This window comes from Lacerta agilis, chromosome 5 (genome assembly GCF_009819535.1).
Source record: "Lacerta agilis isolate rLacAgi1 chromosome 5, rLacAgi1.pri, whole genome shotgun sequence".
Lineage (NCBI taxonomy): Eukaryota > Metazoa > Chordata > Lepidosauria > Squamata > Lacertidae > Lacerta > Lacerta agilis.
Window position 1 is genome coordinate 56688529 of NC_046316.1, and position 15573 is coordinate 56704101.

Sequence of the window (15573 nt, forward strand, 5' to 3'; positions counted from 1 at the left end):
CAGGATGCAGAGTGGAGCAGAGCAGAAGCAATAGACTGTCAGGAGCAGTATTGCCACCTCTTACCAGTGAGGGGAGAGGTGGCAGCAAGGTCAGTACTGTGCTGACTCATGGGCAGCAGCAGCAGATCGACTCCATTGGCGTATCTGCGCAGTCCTGACTTGACCACCACCTCACCCCTCCCCTTCCCAGTAAGCTGCAAAAGAGGCTATTCTTGCAGTTCTGTCCCACTGGGCAAGTCACTCCTGGATTAGTATGCTCTGTGAGGTGTAGCCAACACTACTAGGACACATGCATATAGAAATCTACATGACTGGATTAATGACAGTGGGCACCACACACCCACATATCTAGTTACATCAATTCCTGCACAAAGACATTTTGTGTGAGTTATCATAACATCAGTCACATGGTATGAGGGGAAACTCCCTAATTACATTTTTTCTTTCTTTCTGAATAGGCAGTCACAACTTAAAGAATCCATGGCATTCCTGATTTGGCTTTATATGAATATGCACTGTTGTTTACCACTATGGGAAACCCATATTGAAGTTTGCTGCAATCCAATCATGTCATGGTAAGGTTTGGGCTTATGTTGGCTTCTTTCCCTGCAGAGGTGGTAAATCTATTTAAGTGTCTGCCCCCAGAAATGGATAGAACTAGACGGATTCTTGAGGGACTCACCCCAGGGAATCTCCAGTTGACATGGCTGCTGCTTCTTTCAAAGCCTAAATTGCTCAGAGGGATGTTGAAATAATTTGAGCTGTTGGCACAAGACCATGAGAGCACCGTCTTTCATTCCATTGGGAAAGTCCATCATTGTACAGTATAATCCCTGGAGGATACTGCCTCCCCCGCTGAGAATTGCCAAGGCTGTAAGAGAAACCTTGAGAAAGGACAGAAGGAAAGAAGATCTTTGGCTACCTCATATTTAAGCCTAACACAACCCACCCTGTCACAAATCCTTAGACTCTTAGACTCTGCTGACTTCTAAAGATTAATTGAATTTTCACACACACACCCCTTGAAACTTACAAAAACTGCTGGGCTGAACACCCTCAGTGGGGACACCCTGTAGGTGGAATTCCCCTCCCTAGCAAGACCCACCTGGCACCAACATTGCTACCTTTGGAGCACAAGGCTAATTTCATTCCCCTTCACTTTTCCATGTATTATTTTTAATATGTTGCTATTATATGCAATGTTTCTATTTCATATTGGTTTTGTAAGACACCTTGAAAGCTCTACATAGAAATTGTTCAAATAAATAAAGTTGACCAAATGAGCAAACCAGTAAATCAATAAACCAGATGCATCTCTAAGTAGAAAAAATAGCCCTGATAGTAATCACCAGGTATGATTTGCTATATCACTTTTTGTGCCTCCTAATCAGCACTTCCTCAGCAAGATAACCATGAGCAAGGACTTGCTTCTGAGTAGACATGATTAGTGTTGTCCTATACAGGTTGTATCTCATGTATCCTTTTGCTTTCCTTTCCTTTCCTTTTTTTAAAAGTATATTTCTATACTAGGTTGCAATCTAAGCCCGCAGTTTGTGCACATTCAGCTTTACACGTGTGGCCAATTTTTTAAAAAAAAAATTATAAAGGGAGCAGAAAAATGGAAAAATGACTTTGGCAATCCTACCCAGCATTGAACCCAATGGGTTTTGACTATACATGATTTGGCTTTAGATGCAATCCACAAAATGTAAGTTATGGGGCTATGGTACTCCGATATTATATTAAACCTGGAAGCAATTGGTATTTTGCCTTCTCAGTTAAAGACTCAAGATGGAGCCGCTATACTAGCTTTTTGGAAGGTGGGTCACTGTTGCTTACCAGGGAGGGCAAGGTGGCAGTGAGATTGCCATGATGCTAATGCAACAGCAGGAGTGCCAGTTTGGCTCCACCGAAGCATTTGCACTGCACCAACTTCCTCACTGCCTCTCCCCTTGACCTCTCAGTAAGCAACAGTGACCTAACTGCCAGGAACCTAGTGTAGCAGCTCCCCACCCCCTTCTACAGCAGAGTGCACCATTTTTAGATTTTGGCCTTTAAGTGATAATTTCCAGGTGAATCCTTCCTTAAATGCAGCTCCATAGCCAGACCAGCCTTCCCATAACCTCTAATTAGTTCACAAAACCATTAAAAAAAAAAAAAGCAGTGTACCCATCTCTGTATCTCTTTAACTTAGGGACAAGCATTTCCTTGAACACAGCATGCTCAGTTTTTCCGGCTTGTGGTGCCAGAAAGGAGGGATTACATTTTGGCTGCTGGCTGTCTTCCAAACTATTTTAAACTCTATTCCCCCATGTCTTTGCAAACACATTGATCTTTAACAGTCTCAGCATTTCCCAAGTTTCAAGGCTCAACGCTGATATTATTCTAAAACCAGATTTATACTCTTAGGAGACAATGCTCTCAGAAATATCCTGGCGCTACAGTAAGGGCCCTTCCTAGACATCTAATTGGGTCCTAGAGATTCATTTCTTTATCTGGGGTAAGCAAGGACTAGAGGGTGACTGGTAAAGCAATGTGCTATTATTGAGCCATGTTCACCAAATGATGACTACGCCCCCCCCCTCCCCACACAACCTGAATAAGGCGTCTACAGGAGCATTGTTCTTACAGACTTCCCATATTTCAAATAGGAAGTACTAAGGTGAGCATCTTTCTGCTGACACCACCTTTTCAAACCGTGAAATGTATCATGCACAATAAGCACTCTTCAAATCAGGACAAAAATAGCTCCATGGTGTAAAGGTTGATACTTTATTTTGCCTCCAAGGGCAGCGCAACATGCTGGTCTTGCATGTAGGCAAATTAGTTTTTCTTCCAGAAGATGTTTCATCAATTCTCCCTCAACTGAAACCAATGTGGCTGCCAATATCAATATCCCACGGAAGAGATAACAGGAGAAGTGCTGGAGTGATGTGGGGTGTGTGCTGGTGTTTGGTTTGTTTTTTTAAGTTACCGGTAGTTTGGCTCCTGCCTCTCTAGGTCTTTTGGTTTATTGCAGCATTACGCCTCTTCCTGGTGCAATACTGCACAAATTTTGCACGCTGCCTGACGAAGCTGTTTTCCTCCATAGCAGTTGAGCCCCCACCCCAATATTAAGCATTGTGGACACTGACTTTGATTCCCGCTGTAACCACTGTCCTTATATATCAGATGCAAAATGGTATTAACAAATGTCCCCGCATTGCGTTTAAAGACAAAACAACAGAAAACAGCAAGTTCTAATTTGAAGAGTTTGAAGAAGAGTTTGGATTTGATATCCCGCTTTATCACTACCCGAAGGAGTCTCAAAGCGGCTAACATTCTCCTTTCCCTTCCTCCCCACAACAAACACTCTGTGAGGTGAGTGGGGCTGAGAGACTTCAAAGAAGTGTGACTAGCCCAACGTCACCCAGCAGCTGCATGTAGAGGAGCGGAGATGCGAACCAGGTTCACCAGATTACGAGTCTACCGCTCTTAACCACTACACCACACTGGCTCTCGATAATTTCTCCTCCCATTACCCATTGCATTCCATTATGCACTTTGCTATATTAGTTATCATCCAAAAAAAATGTGGTTATTTATATACACCATGATGAAACTAGTTATTCTTTTGACATCTCACTGCCCCCCTTGCAGCAGTGATCCATTGTGTGGCAAGTCTGTTCACAGCAATGCTGAACATTAGAAGAGCCTGCTGGATCAGGCCCATGGCCCATGTAGTCCAGCATCCTATTCTCACAGTGCCCTCCCAGATGCCTGTGGGAAACTCCCAACCAAGACCTGAGCATAAGAGCATGTGGGTTCTAGAAACCGATGTTCAGAAGCATTGCTGCCTCTGACTATTAAGGGTTTACATTGCACTGGGTGACCTTGGTCCAGTCACCATCTCTCAACCTAACCTACCACACAGAGTTGTGGTGAGTGTAAAATTGAAAGGGGGACAACCACGTATGCCCACATTGGGCTCCTTGGAAGAAAGGTGGGATAGAAACAGTAGTAGTAGTGTTGGTGGTAGTAATAGTAGTAGTAGAATTTCTCTTTCCAGTTTTGCCTGTCACATCTTCAGTCTAGCATTCAAGAAATAGCATTTTTTTCTGTCAAACAAAATCACATTCATTTTATACTTAAAAAAATAGTAATAGCTCTTGTAGCTTATTTAGAAAAAAGTGCTGAGAAATACCAGTGAATTTAGGATTTGTTGCTATACATACCAATGCTACTGTGCACATAACAAAATTGCTGTTTAGAGAAGAGGTATAACCGTAACTCCTCTGAGCTATGCTGGGTTTCTGGATTGAATCTCAGTGGATACTCAGAAAGTATGCTGCTATTTGTGCACACACACACATACACAATAAATGAACCTCGAGTTATCAGTCTAGCTGCTGCTCTGACTTTGATTGCCTTTAAGTGTATGATGGCAAAGGGCCCATTGTGAGAAGATGCTATTAAATTTGCATTAAATTGTTACTTAATTCATAATAATATCTGTGAATACCAACTAGCCTCATAATGATAGGCCGGGAACAAAATTACAGAAAATTGTAGTCTCTCTTTGCTTAGAAATTCTGCCTATTATGATGAAAATTGTGAGGGGAAACCCAGGCAAACTGTTTAGTATTATAAGAAAGTAACAGTATTCATATCTGACCTCTGGTCTGTAATAAAGATGATTGCAAAAAGCTGTGTGCTGATCAGAGGCGCCTTATGCCCCAGGCTCTGCTCCCCTAAGCCAGTCCATGCCTTTCTCACTAGCTCACTTTTCACCTCCTGTTCCCTGAATACAGCATTTTACTGAGGTGACAATTCTGTGCCTAGGCTCTACCACTTCAGGTTGAAGGTGGCAGCTCACACAACAGACTGCTCCTCCATAACAGAAATGTTCTTCACAAAGAAAACTAGTGTCAGGGAGAAGGGTCTGCAGAGGACAAATGCCCATTTGTAGGGACAGTTTAGATACAAGCCACTCCTGCAAACGGACATTGCTGGGCTCACCGTTTACATCAATCAGTTGATTGGCACAGACAGTGAGCACCTTCAATGTCATCATCTGATGCCATAATGACATCAAGTGGTTGGCAATGGAAAGCTCCACCCACCTGGAAATTTGGAAATGGGGTTCCTGGACATAGGATGGAAAACACCAGCGGGCACTTTGCTGAGGCCACCTCATATCTGGATCAGGTCTTGTCCAGACAACTGGAACATCAGAGCAAGTCATCTAGATCTAGAAAAACTGGATAAGCAGATGAATCAGAGGTGGGGAAAGCAAATCCAGAACTACATATTGCCTGTAGTTCCATGGTTATTTTCCTGTGGACTTTCCTTCTTAGAATAAAGCAGCTGCAGATGCCTTCAGGCTAAGCCAAGGATCAGTGGGCTTCTCAACATGTCCCCCTCTTGATCTCTGCACCTATGAGGGAGAAGATTAAGCGACTAATATCCTTATATACACCACTCAATCAGAAGTCCGCTATGGTGGTTTCTGCTATAAAAGAAAGTTGCTGGTAATGTATAGCTCTGCTTCAAAAAGGAGGAGGGAGTCTGGACCTTCAACGGGAAGGTTTGATGACACTCATCGCCCATCATGCTGACAGGCCCTTAGCTTATCATGGATATAGTGACAATTGCTAAGACTTATAAAGTGAGAAGGATAGCTAGCAGCACACAATAAATGGGATAGCTCCAATCACACTGAAGTTTGAAAAAGAAAAGAACTCACTTGAAACCATCTTGCCCAGTTTCTCAAAAGTCTCAGTTTAGAATCTGCTTCAAGATGCCAGGTTCACTTTAGAAAAGCAATCCCAAAAGACAAACATTTCCCCCATGCGCTTAAATGTTTTGCTCACACTCCAGCATATATTTCATTCTTCTATTTTACTCTCTAATGAAAGATTCCTTATTCTGAGGCAACTCTTGTCCCTTTTTTACTTGCTTGGCAATAATGAAATGCTCATACAATCAGAGTAAGTGTATTTTGTACCATCAGAATAATTAGTGATCACTATTATGTAGTGATAAGAACATCTGGAAGTGCAGCAGCTGTTTGAGTCTGATGTAAAAGAGAGAAAGGACACCAAGAAGGTGACTGTTTTTCATGGACTATTGGATCCACACTTCCTACAACATGATACGGAAACCACAAAAAAATGCATGCTTATTTCAGTAAGAAATCAGTAAATCAATTACCTCCCTACTGGGGAAAGCAAATTTTACTTAATTTGGACCTTGTAAACATTTCCATTAGAAATGACTTATAGGTATGGAAGCAAAACAACATCAAAGGATGGCTATCTCATATTGTAGCTGCCTACTGAGACATCAATAGCAGCCAGTCCAGCTCAAGTCATTAGTCAATGTCTTTGAGAACAACCAATATCAGAAACTTCAGGGAAATTCAGTTTCCCCCTAGAAAACATTTGTGGACTCACCTGCAGAAAGGGAAATTTCTAGAATCCCTTACAGGAAGGTTTAGGCGATGAAAATGTGTGGTTTTAACCACACTGGTATAATCATAAATGTCTTAATTATCCACAGAAATATCTCATCCTATTTGAATCTTGCTAAAACATTTAGGTTTCTGCCCTCAAACCACATATTCTAAAGTAGGACTATCGCAGGATTCAGGCTGCAATAGTTCATTCTGGCATACTCTCTCTGTTTGTCTGACACAGAGATGTGTGTGTGCACACATGTCTGTATTTTCCTTCTTCCAATTAGCTAAAGGAACACCAAAATTATTACCCCATTTTATCAGTGTAAAAACTCTGAGGTGGGTATGGGATAATCAGCCTCATGTAGCCAACTTGCTTATCTCTAATGAATGCATGAAGGGGTTAAGACCATAGAGTTAGCTGTCCTGCCAGGCTTAGCTAGGTCACTCCCCTTCACCTTAGGAGGAAGGGTTATGAAGCCTTTGTTGCACCATGAGAACCCTTCCAGGAAGAAGGTCTAAGCTGGATGTTCCAAGCTTAGACCACATGGCTTAAGCAAGCCATTTTTGTGTTTCTATGCAAATAATTTAGAAACTCTCGCTATTTTGGAATCTAAGTCTTTTCTGAATGCTGTATGGAGACACACATGAAGAAAACCATTTTTAACTTATGAAACAGGTGTTCTTTTTCTATGCCAAGGGAAATATAATGTAAAGATCTGTGTGTATTTCCACACTCTACTTTGCTGCATATTTTATGATTTTAAATCTCTGCTGGGGTTCTCTCACCAAAGAGTATTTGCCCCAAACCTGAATCTTGGCATCCAGGGAATTCTCCTTTATACCTCCCCCCCCCCTTGCCACCAACAGCTCTGAGGAAGAAGGGCAACATCCAAATGTGAGAATAGATGGGTGGCATTTTCCTTTAAACATATTTTTTCCTTTAACCATAATACAAAAACTACACTAGGATAGGTTGACATTAACTGGCTCAGGGTCACCTAGTTAGTTAAGTGGCTGCAGAGGGATTTGACTGGACCAAGTCTACCTTGCCCACAACTGGACCTATGAGCCTAAACATATTCCAAATCCACTTAGAGCTTGCACTTTTCTCGGGGAGAGTGGGGGAAGCATGAAATTTCAATTTCAGGTGAAAAATAGGGGGCCCTTGCATTTCCCTTCCCCTCTACATAATTCACATTTTCCAACAAAATATGTGAATTACAACCCATCTACTTTTCCAATTTTGCAGTTCTCCAAATTTTGTAATGCAGGTCTCCAACTAAATAAACGTGGACAAAAATGTATATATTAGGAGAGAACGTGCTTAAAATGAATATATTAATGAAAATACAGTATTAAATGCATTAGGAGGATATTGCTTGCAACTGTACACACCCACAAAAATTGTCCATCAGGGGAAAAATTGCACCAAAATGCTGATGATTTTTATGAGCATGTTTTGTAAAATGATGATGATGATGATGACAACGACAAACTTATGAAGAAATGTGGAGACTTAAGGACTGGACAAATGAAGAAGAAGAAGAAGAAGAAGAAGAAGAAGAAGAGGAGGAGGAGGAGGAGGAGGAGGAGGAGGAGGAGGAGGAGGAGGAGGAGGAGGAGTTTATCACTACCCAAAGGAGTCTCAAAGGGGCTAACATTCTTCTTTCCCTTCCTCCCCCACAACAAACACTCTGTGAAGTGAGTGAGGCTGAGAGACTTCAGAGAAGTGTGACTAGCCCAAGGTCACCCAGCAGCTGCATGTGGAGGAGCAGAGACGCGGACCCAGTTCACCAGATTACGAGCCTACTGCTCTTAACCACTACACCACACTGAAAGAAACTTTAACTGCCATATTTGCCGCTCCCTACGATAAGGTCTTCAATGTGATTGCAGCAGCTTAGTGGAACTTGGACCCAGGGACAAGACAACTGCCTTCTATTTTCTCTTTTAGAAACCTGCTGAAGACTTTTCTATTTAATTAGACTTTTGTCAACTGAACTGCTATTAGTTTTGCCTGTGGCTCACACTGTTAAACACAGGAGTGACTGATGCAGTGTGGCAATACTGCACAGCTGTCCTCCCAACACCAGCATCACTGCTGTATAACTGGACAGGGCAGACTGACAATAAGGTTGGGGCTCCATTAGAGCACTGGTGGGAGTGTTGGATTGGTTCTGCCAGTACACCCGCACAGGCCTGACCTTGCTCCCATTCTACCCCTCTGCTACACTGTCCCAGGTACAAAGCATAGCTGTCAACCCTCCCTACTGTTTCCCAGTGCTATAATAAGGGAATTTCCCACAAAAAGGGGGAAAGGTTGACAGCTATGGTACAAGGCAGCAGTGCCAGTTTTAGGAGGGTAGCTCCACCACACCCTGTTATAGGATGGAATCTTGTTGTTTAGTGCTGTTTTATGATGGTTTTAATGTAATTATTTGTATTTGTACATTTTGTTCACCACTTGGATATTTTTATAGGTTGGCCATCTATTCATTTTCTTTTTAATAAATGGATAAATACAAATAAATCCCTTGTCATGGTTGGTGGTAGCCTTATTCAGAGCAGCACAAGCGTTCCCTTCGTGTTATTGAACATCTTCTCTTGTTTATTCTAATGTAGGCTATTCATTAAGGCCTAAAACATTACTTGTTTAAGTGTGCCTATTGGCAGGCTTTTGCAAGGCTGTTCCTGACTCACTCCTCCAGAAGGAGAAAATTCTGATGCAGTCCTTAGTAACATATTACATCTATATTAAAAATTTCTTCCTCTGTTTGCTTTTTCCACCCTTCTTTCTAGTTGAAGAGTAGAAGAAAATAGCCTTGGGGTCTAAGCAGATGTTTTTGAGAAGTGGTGCCTTCTGGGAAGAAAGGAAAAGCAGGTGAGGTCACTAAAAGGTCACTTAGAAAGAGTTTAAAATGCCAGGAATGGCATATTGATTTTTCACTTTTCTTATAAAGAAAAAGTAAGTAAATGCACTCTTAATGTCCTCTGTTCCAACTGCTAGCAATGTTTGTTCTACAGACTATCCAAGCTAAATGGAGCTAACAAATGTATCCTGTGAAACTAGCCTTTTTTTTTAAACCTGCAGGTAAGGGTGTGCAAATATGACAGTGTTAGCTTCTCTTGGTTTTTCATTTTTCCAGTCTTTAGTTCAGCTCTTCACATTTCCACATCAGCTTGCCATATGAAAATTCTTCAGCATTACAGTGCAAATTCCTCCTGGTATACCCTTTTTTGCATGCAATTTCCCCTGATGTACACATTTTTGCAAAGCATATGTCTCTGACAATATAAAAACTGAGATTCTCGGGACCTCAGATGCTGGATTCCTTGCTTGCAAGGCAAATCTTAACAGACACAAGGAGCACACGCAGTCCTGTCTGTTTGGAGTCCTACGGATCTCTTTGCAATTCATTTGGTAATTGCTTCCATACATCCATTTTCACGCCAATGTTAATTGTTTCCATTTAGTTGCTTATCTCTGACATACATTCCTATCTCAGCGCTTCACTTTGAAAGTGGAGCCAGTCCCTGAAGTCACTGCTTTCATTTTGGCTGGCTAGCTGGAATTCCAATGTTAACCAAAGACAGTCAAGAAACCATTGACCCAGAGTTGGACTGGACAGGCTTTAAATCAGAAATAAACTGCCTGGGATGTAGTTGGACTAAAAATAATCAAGGCTAGTAAGAAGAAAAGCACTTGATGGATAGGGAAAATCCACCTAACAATTGAACCGAAAGGAAAGGAGCCAATAGGTAGATACACTTCTGTCTGTTTGACAAATCCCTTTATCTGTTAACAAAATCCATGTTTCTTGCATGTCTCAAAAGGATCAATTTCTTTTATGCTAGTGATGCTGCAAAACCATCAGCCTATTTTTGCTATCCCATAAGAACCTGGCTCTTTCATTACTAGTTTTGAGCCAGCCCCCATCCCTTGCTGGAAGTTTGCCAGAGATGACTTCACGTGTGATTAATGGGAGCCCTATCTGGCTACTTTGCACAGCAGTAGCAGCTGATGATCAAAACACCTCCTCCTATTAAGTTACCAAGTGAGTTTCAAACTGTTGGTCTGGCGAGAGTTCTGTTTTCACCACCACAGGCTTTCTGTGGGTCAAACTATAGGGCAATCACAGAGGTATGTTGAACATGCAGTTTGTCTTGTTCACAAACACCTATAAAGCTGGTTGGACCCAGAAACATCACGGCCGGGCTATACTAAACACAGTTGGTTACAGAGGAGAAGGAAAATTCTTCACAACCCAACCCACCCTACCTAGCACTACACAACACTGCATTGTAGTGAAGTGGTTAGAGTGCAGGTCTAGGACCTGGGAGACCAGGGTTCAAATTCCTGCTCAGGGAGCTCACCTTGGGCCAGGCATGGTCTCTCAGCCTAACTTATCTCACAGGGTTATTGTGAGGATTAGATAGAGATAGGAACAATGATGTACACCATCTAGAGCAGGTGTCAGCAACCTTTTTCCGCCGTGGGCCGCTCCACTGTCCCTCAGACCATGTGGTGGGCCGGACTATATTTTGAAGAAAAAAATGAACAAATTCCTATGCCCCACAAATAACCCAGAGATGCATTTTAAATAAAAGCACACATTCTATTCATATGAAAACACCAGGCAGGCCCCACAAATAACACAGAGATGCATTTTAAATAAAAGGACACATTCTACTCATGTAAAAACACGCTGATTCCCAGACTGTCCGCGGGCCGGATTGAGAAGGCAATTGGGCTGCATCCAGCCCATGGGCCTTAGGTTGCCTACCCCTGATCTAGAGCTCCGGTGGCAGTGGGAATGAGACATAAATATAATAATAAATTGTTTTTTAAAAAAAAATAAGTGATTTCCCCCCCCCCCATGCTTCGTTCACTTTTGAGGGCTAAGTGCTTCAAAGCTACCAAAAGCACAAAGTAACACAGGGAAATGGGGAAGATTTCAAGCCCCTGTTCTCTGGGCTCAAATTTTGTGTAAAAAGTAGACCTCCGTTCCTCTACTTCATATGTGAATGAAGCAACTATGAGGCTGTGTATACAACTTTTCATTAAAGCACAAAGAATTCTGGATACTGTAGTTTACCCCTCACAAAATTACAGTTCCTAGCAACCCTTAAGAAACTATAGTATCCATAATTCTTTTTTGGGGGGGAATGTGCTTTAAATGTACAATGTGTATACAGCCTGTGTGTAACAAACTCATGACTGCGATCCATAACTAGTTTGGCCATACATCTGGAGAACTTGGAGCCCCACTTCATAAAAATGTATAACAAGAGAGCCAGCAGATACGCCAGTGCCATTTTATAGTACAGTAGACTCCTAGCTGCCAGCCCTAGGCATGTAGGTCTAAAAAAGAAGGGGCGATTGGTATATTATCCAGTGTGTATATTCCTGTTCCACTTTTGTCGTCAGAATTACAGATTAAGAGATTGGATTTCCTTTCCCCAGAGGCCAATCAACACATACATAAAGTGACACAAGGAAAACCCTTCAAACACTTGCTTTACCCCTTTCGCTGACCCATAGTTTTAAGGAGAAGAAATCTACTTCTATTGCTGTGCACCAACCCAGCACCTAGATGCCTCAATAAGCAGATTTTGTTTCGATAAGAATAGGCAAAAATACTTCACTTGCTCTGGCAGCAACTGCCACATGAGATATCTTTTCTCCCAAAGAGGTAACTTGGGTACTCCGTTCTTAGCCCACTCAGACACAGGAAGTGATTCCCCTTCTTTCCTTTTCTCAGATTAACCATGGTTTGCATTTTATGTGTACTGATGCAAATCATAACTGACAAATAATAATCCCCTCAAAAACCACAGATGGTAATCACGGTCTTCAAAGTGTTTGCAAACCATGGTCACAGCGCACTTGGTTTGGCTTGATTGGGTGCAAGTGTAATGTGAAACCACGTTTAATGTTCAGAAAGGAGGGAGAACACCCCAGAGATTAAGAAAAGGCTGGCTCCCAATTTGCAAACCATTGTTTCCCAGGGAGCCAGTGGTATGTCTGCCATGGGCCGGTATGATACCCATGAGTCTTTCACCTTTTTAAATGATGTCTGAAATCATGTCGCAGTTATAGCGTCTGGGTTTCATTAAGCTACCTAACAAACTAATTACTTGAAAAATTAGATGTAATGCATCGCAAAATCTAAGTGCTGCTGAACTTACATTTAGTACATAGCTGTAGAAGATGTTAGCTAAATCACACAGACAATGATGAGTGAAGTTTGGCTTCAACTGGCAGCGAGTGTTGGCTGGGTGAATGTGTGACTAAGTAGCAATAAAGATTTTAGTAGATGCTGGAAAATCCAAAGCCTGATTAATGTATCTATGAAAACTTCTCTATGAAAGCCAAGCCGTTATCTCTAGATAGCTACGAGTCGCCATTAAAAATTGAGTTAAAGCTATGGGAAGAGTTGAATTCTCAGGCCTCATTCACAAACAGCACTACACTCGTGGGAATACCCTTTTTATGTATATGATGTCACAACAAGAGGTTTTTAGTAGCCTGATTTGTTTGCAGTTGTACCAGAGAGACTTGACAACATTCTGGGTGTAAAAAGGGGGGATGCAGCTTGAAAATGGAGTTTTAGCTGCACAGACACAATGGTGGGATTTACCGTATTTTAAACTTGTCAGAAGAGAAGCTTTTGAACTGCTTGGAAGTTTCTTCTATGCTTGAAGAGGGCGCAGCAAAGAAGCCAAGACAAACCGAATGGGTAACAAATTCTCCCTGTATATGTTCTGCCTCAATACACGTTATACCTCCACTGCTGGAGGCAGTATTCCTCCGAATACCAGTTGCAGGGAATCACAAGTAGGGAAAGGGTTGTTGCACCCAGGTCCTACTTGCAGGCTTCCCATAGGCATCATCTGCTTGTACACTGTGACAACAGTGCTGTGCTTGATGGGCTTCCCATAGGCCTGTTTCTGGTTGGACACCATGAAAACAGGATGCTGAATGAGATGGGTCTTTGACCTGCTCCAGCAGGGTTTTTCTTGTTCTTATGTACTTGGGCGTTATGAGTAAAAGCAACAGGGGAGCAGGGCTGTGCCAAGTAGTCCCACTCTACTGAGCAGCCATTCCACCTGGCATCCCTGTATCCAGCACACGGCCTGCAGAGAGGGCAACTTTCACACAAACAGCTATACACACAGATCCCAGGGTGAGGAGCTACTGGCATACCCTCCAACATTTCTCCAATGAACATAGAGACGTCCCATTCCATAATGATAATTTTACCCCACACATCTTCCTGGGTTTCCCCAGCCATTCCGGGCAGCTTTCAACATATATAAAAACATAATAAAACATTTAACTTTTAAAAAAAAAGCCTTTCCTATAGAGGATTGCCTTCAGATGGCTCCAGGGTCGGATAATTCCATACCCTCCAACATTTCTCCAATGAAAATAGGGGCATCCTAAGGAAAAGTGGGACATTCCAGGATCAAATCAGCAACCAGGATGGCTTGTCTAAACTAGGGATGTCCCTGGAAAATAGGGACAGTTGGAGGTTCTGTAATGCGCATGCACAGCTACTTGGTGCAACCCCCACCTCCAGCTCATGTACAAGACCTGTCTACTAAACATTCATCCTGGTGTGTTTACAGAGAGATTAGATGTCATGGACTGGCTGGACACAGGAATAGTGGGAGGCACTAGCTAGAGAACCCCCAAGGGAAGATGGTTCAGAGCCTGGGAATTGGTGGTGGGACGATGATGAGTGGTCAGAGGAAGAAGAGGGAGACGTTTGGGAGGAGGTGGTGTTGGAAGCTGAAGAGGTAACAGGGTTTAGTGAGCTGTGAGAATATGTGGCAGAGGGAAATCCAAAATCAGAATCTGAAGCAGGAGTCAGGCTGATGAAGAAGCCAGAGAGTCTCCTCTTCCTGCTGCAACAAGCCTTCCTCCTCCCTAGGCTCCCAGGACCTGTAGAGGTATGAAGAGAGAGGTGCAGAGACAGGCATGTAAGTGAAGTATCAGATTGCTTGGGAAGGACCTGTGGGAGTAGGATATTTAGGCTGCTGTGGGAAGGCGGGGACTTTCAGCCTCCACAAATGCCTCATAGGGACAAGACCTACTACTCATTAGGCCTGGCACCCCTGAGCAGGTCTTCCTTATTTCTTCAAATAAAGAGTTAACTTCACTTACTCCATGTGATTTATTACTGGCTGGTGCCCTGACATTAGACAATGTTCCATCCCACACTTTCCAGGGCATTTTTTCCATCGCTTTCCATATCACAGAAAGGTCTGCTGTTCAATGGGGGAAACAGGTTTGTTGCACAAGACCTCCCAGTCAACTAGAACTGTGCAACCTAAACTGGCTAATAAGTGATTAGTCAAGCTGTTTGTTTCTTTTTACATATATATTGATCTGTTCTGGTTTGGGATTAACAGAAATACTGGGGGGGGCGGGATAGGTCAGGTTTTGTTCGAGTTTAAGAAAATATAAAGTTGCAGGTTCATGTGATTCCCTGGCTAAAAACACCTTGTATAGCTGCTTGAAGGCAGGGTAGGGGAGAGAGACCAATTTAGCTGCTTTTGTAACAACCTTGATTGAAAAACAAGATGTCCTCTTGGCATTGTGCACCATGGTTCCTTCTGTACACTATAATTAAGATGAGTGCAGTTCTTTCTTTTGATAATAACATGGTCTAATCTCTTAGGGGCACTGGGGTACCAGGGAACTGTAAAGACCTGAAAACATTTCCATTTAGAGCTGAGACCAAATTTCCCAGAACGTTTCAGAGAAAATTGTTGATATTTTTCTTTTTCTAACCCCTCTAGAAAAAGGTCACTTTGCATAATTATCTGTGAACATTATTCGCCATTTTCCTGGTTATTCCCAGGTCTTTCTTCATTCCAGCATCCTAATGTGGGGGGGGGGGGAGTAGGTGTTGCAATCGCTAAACAACTGGCAGTCAGAAATCTCTGGTGATCTACTGCAAATCAGTCAGAGACATTCCAGTAGATTCTGATCTACCTTCTGCTCACCCCTGTCTTGATGAGGTCTTTTTGTTTTATAAGCTGCTAGGAGGTTGCGCTACATTTAGGATTATGATGGAGGGGTTAGGGTGGGAGAGGATATAAAAACATTTAAAGGTTGGAATGAT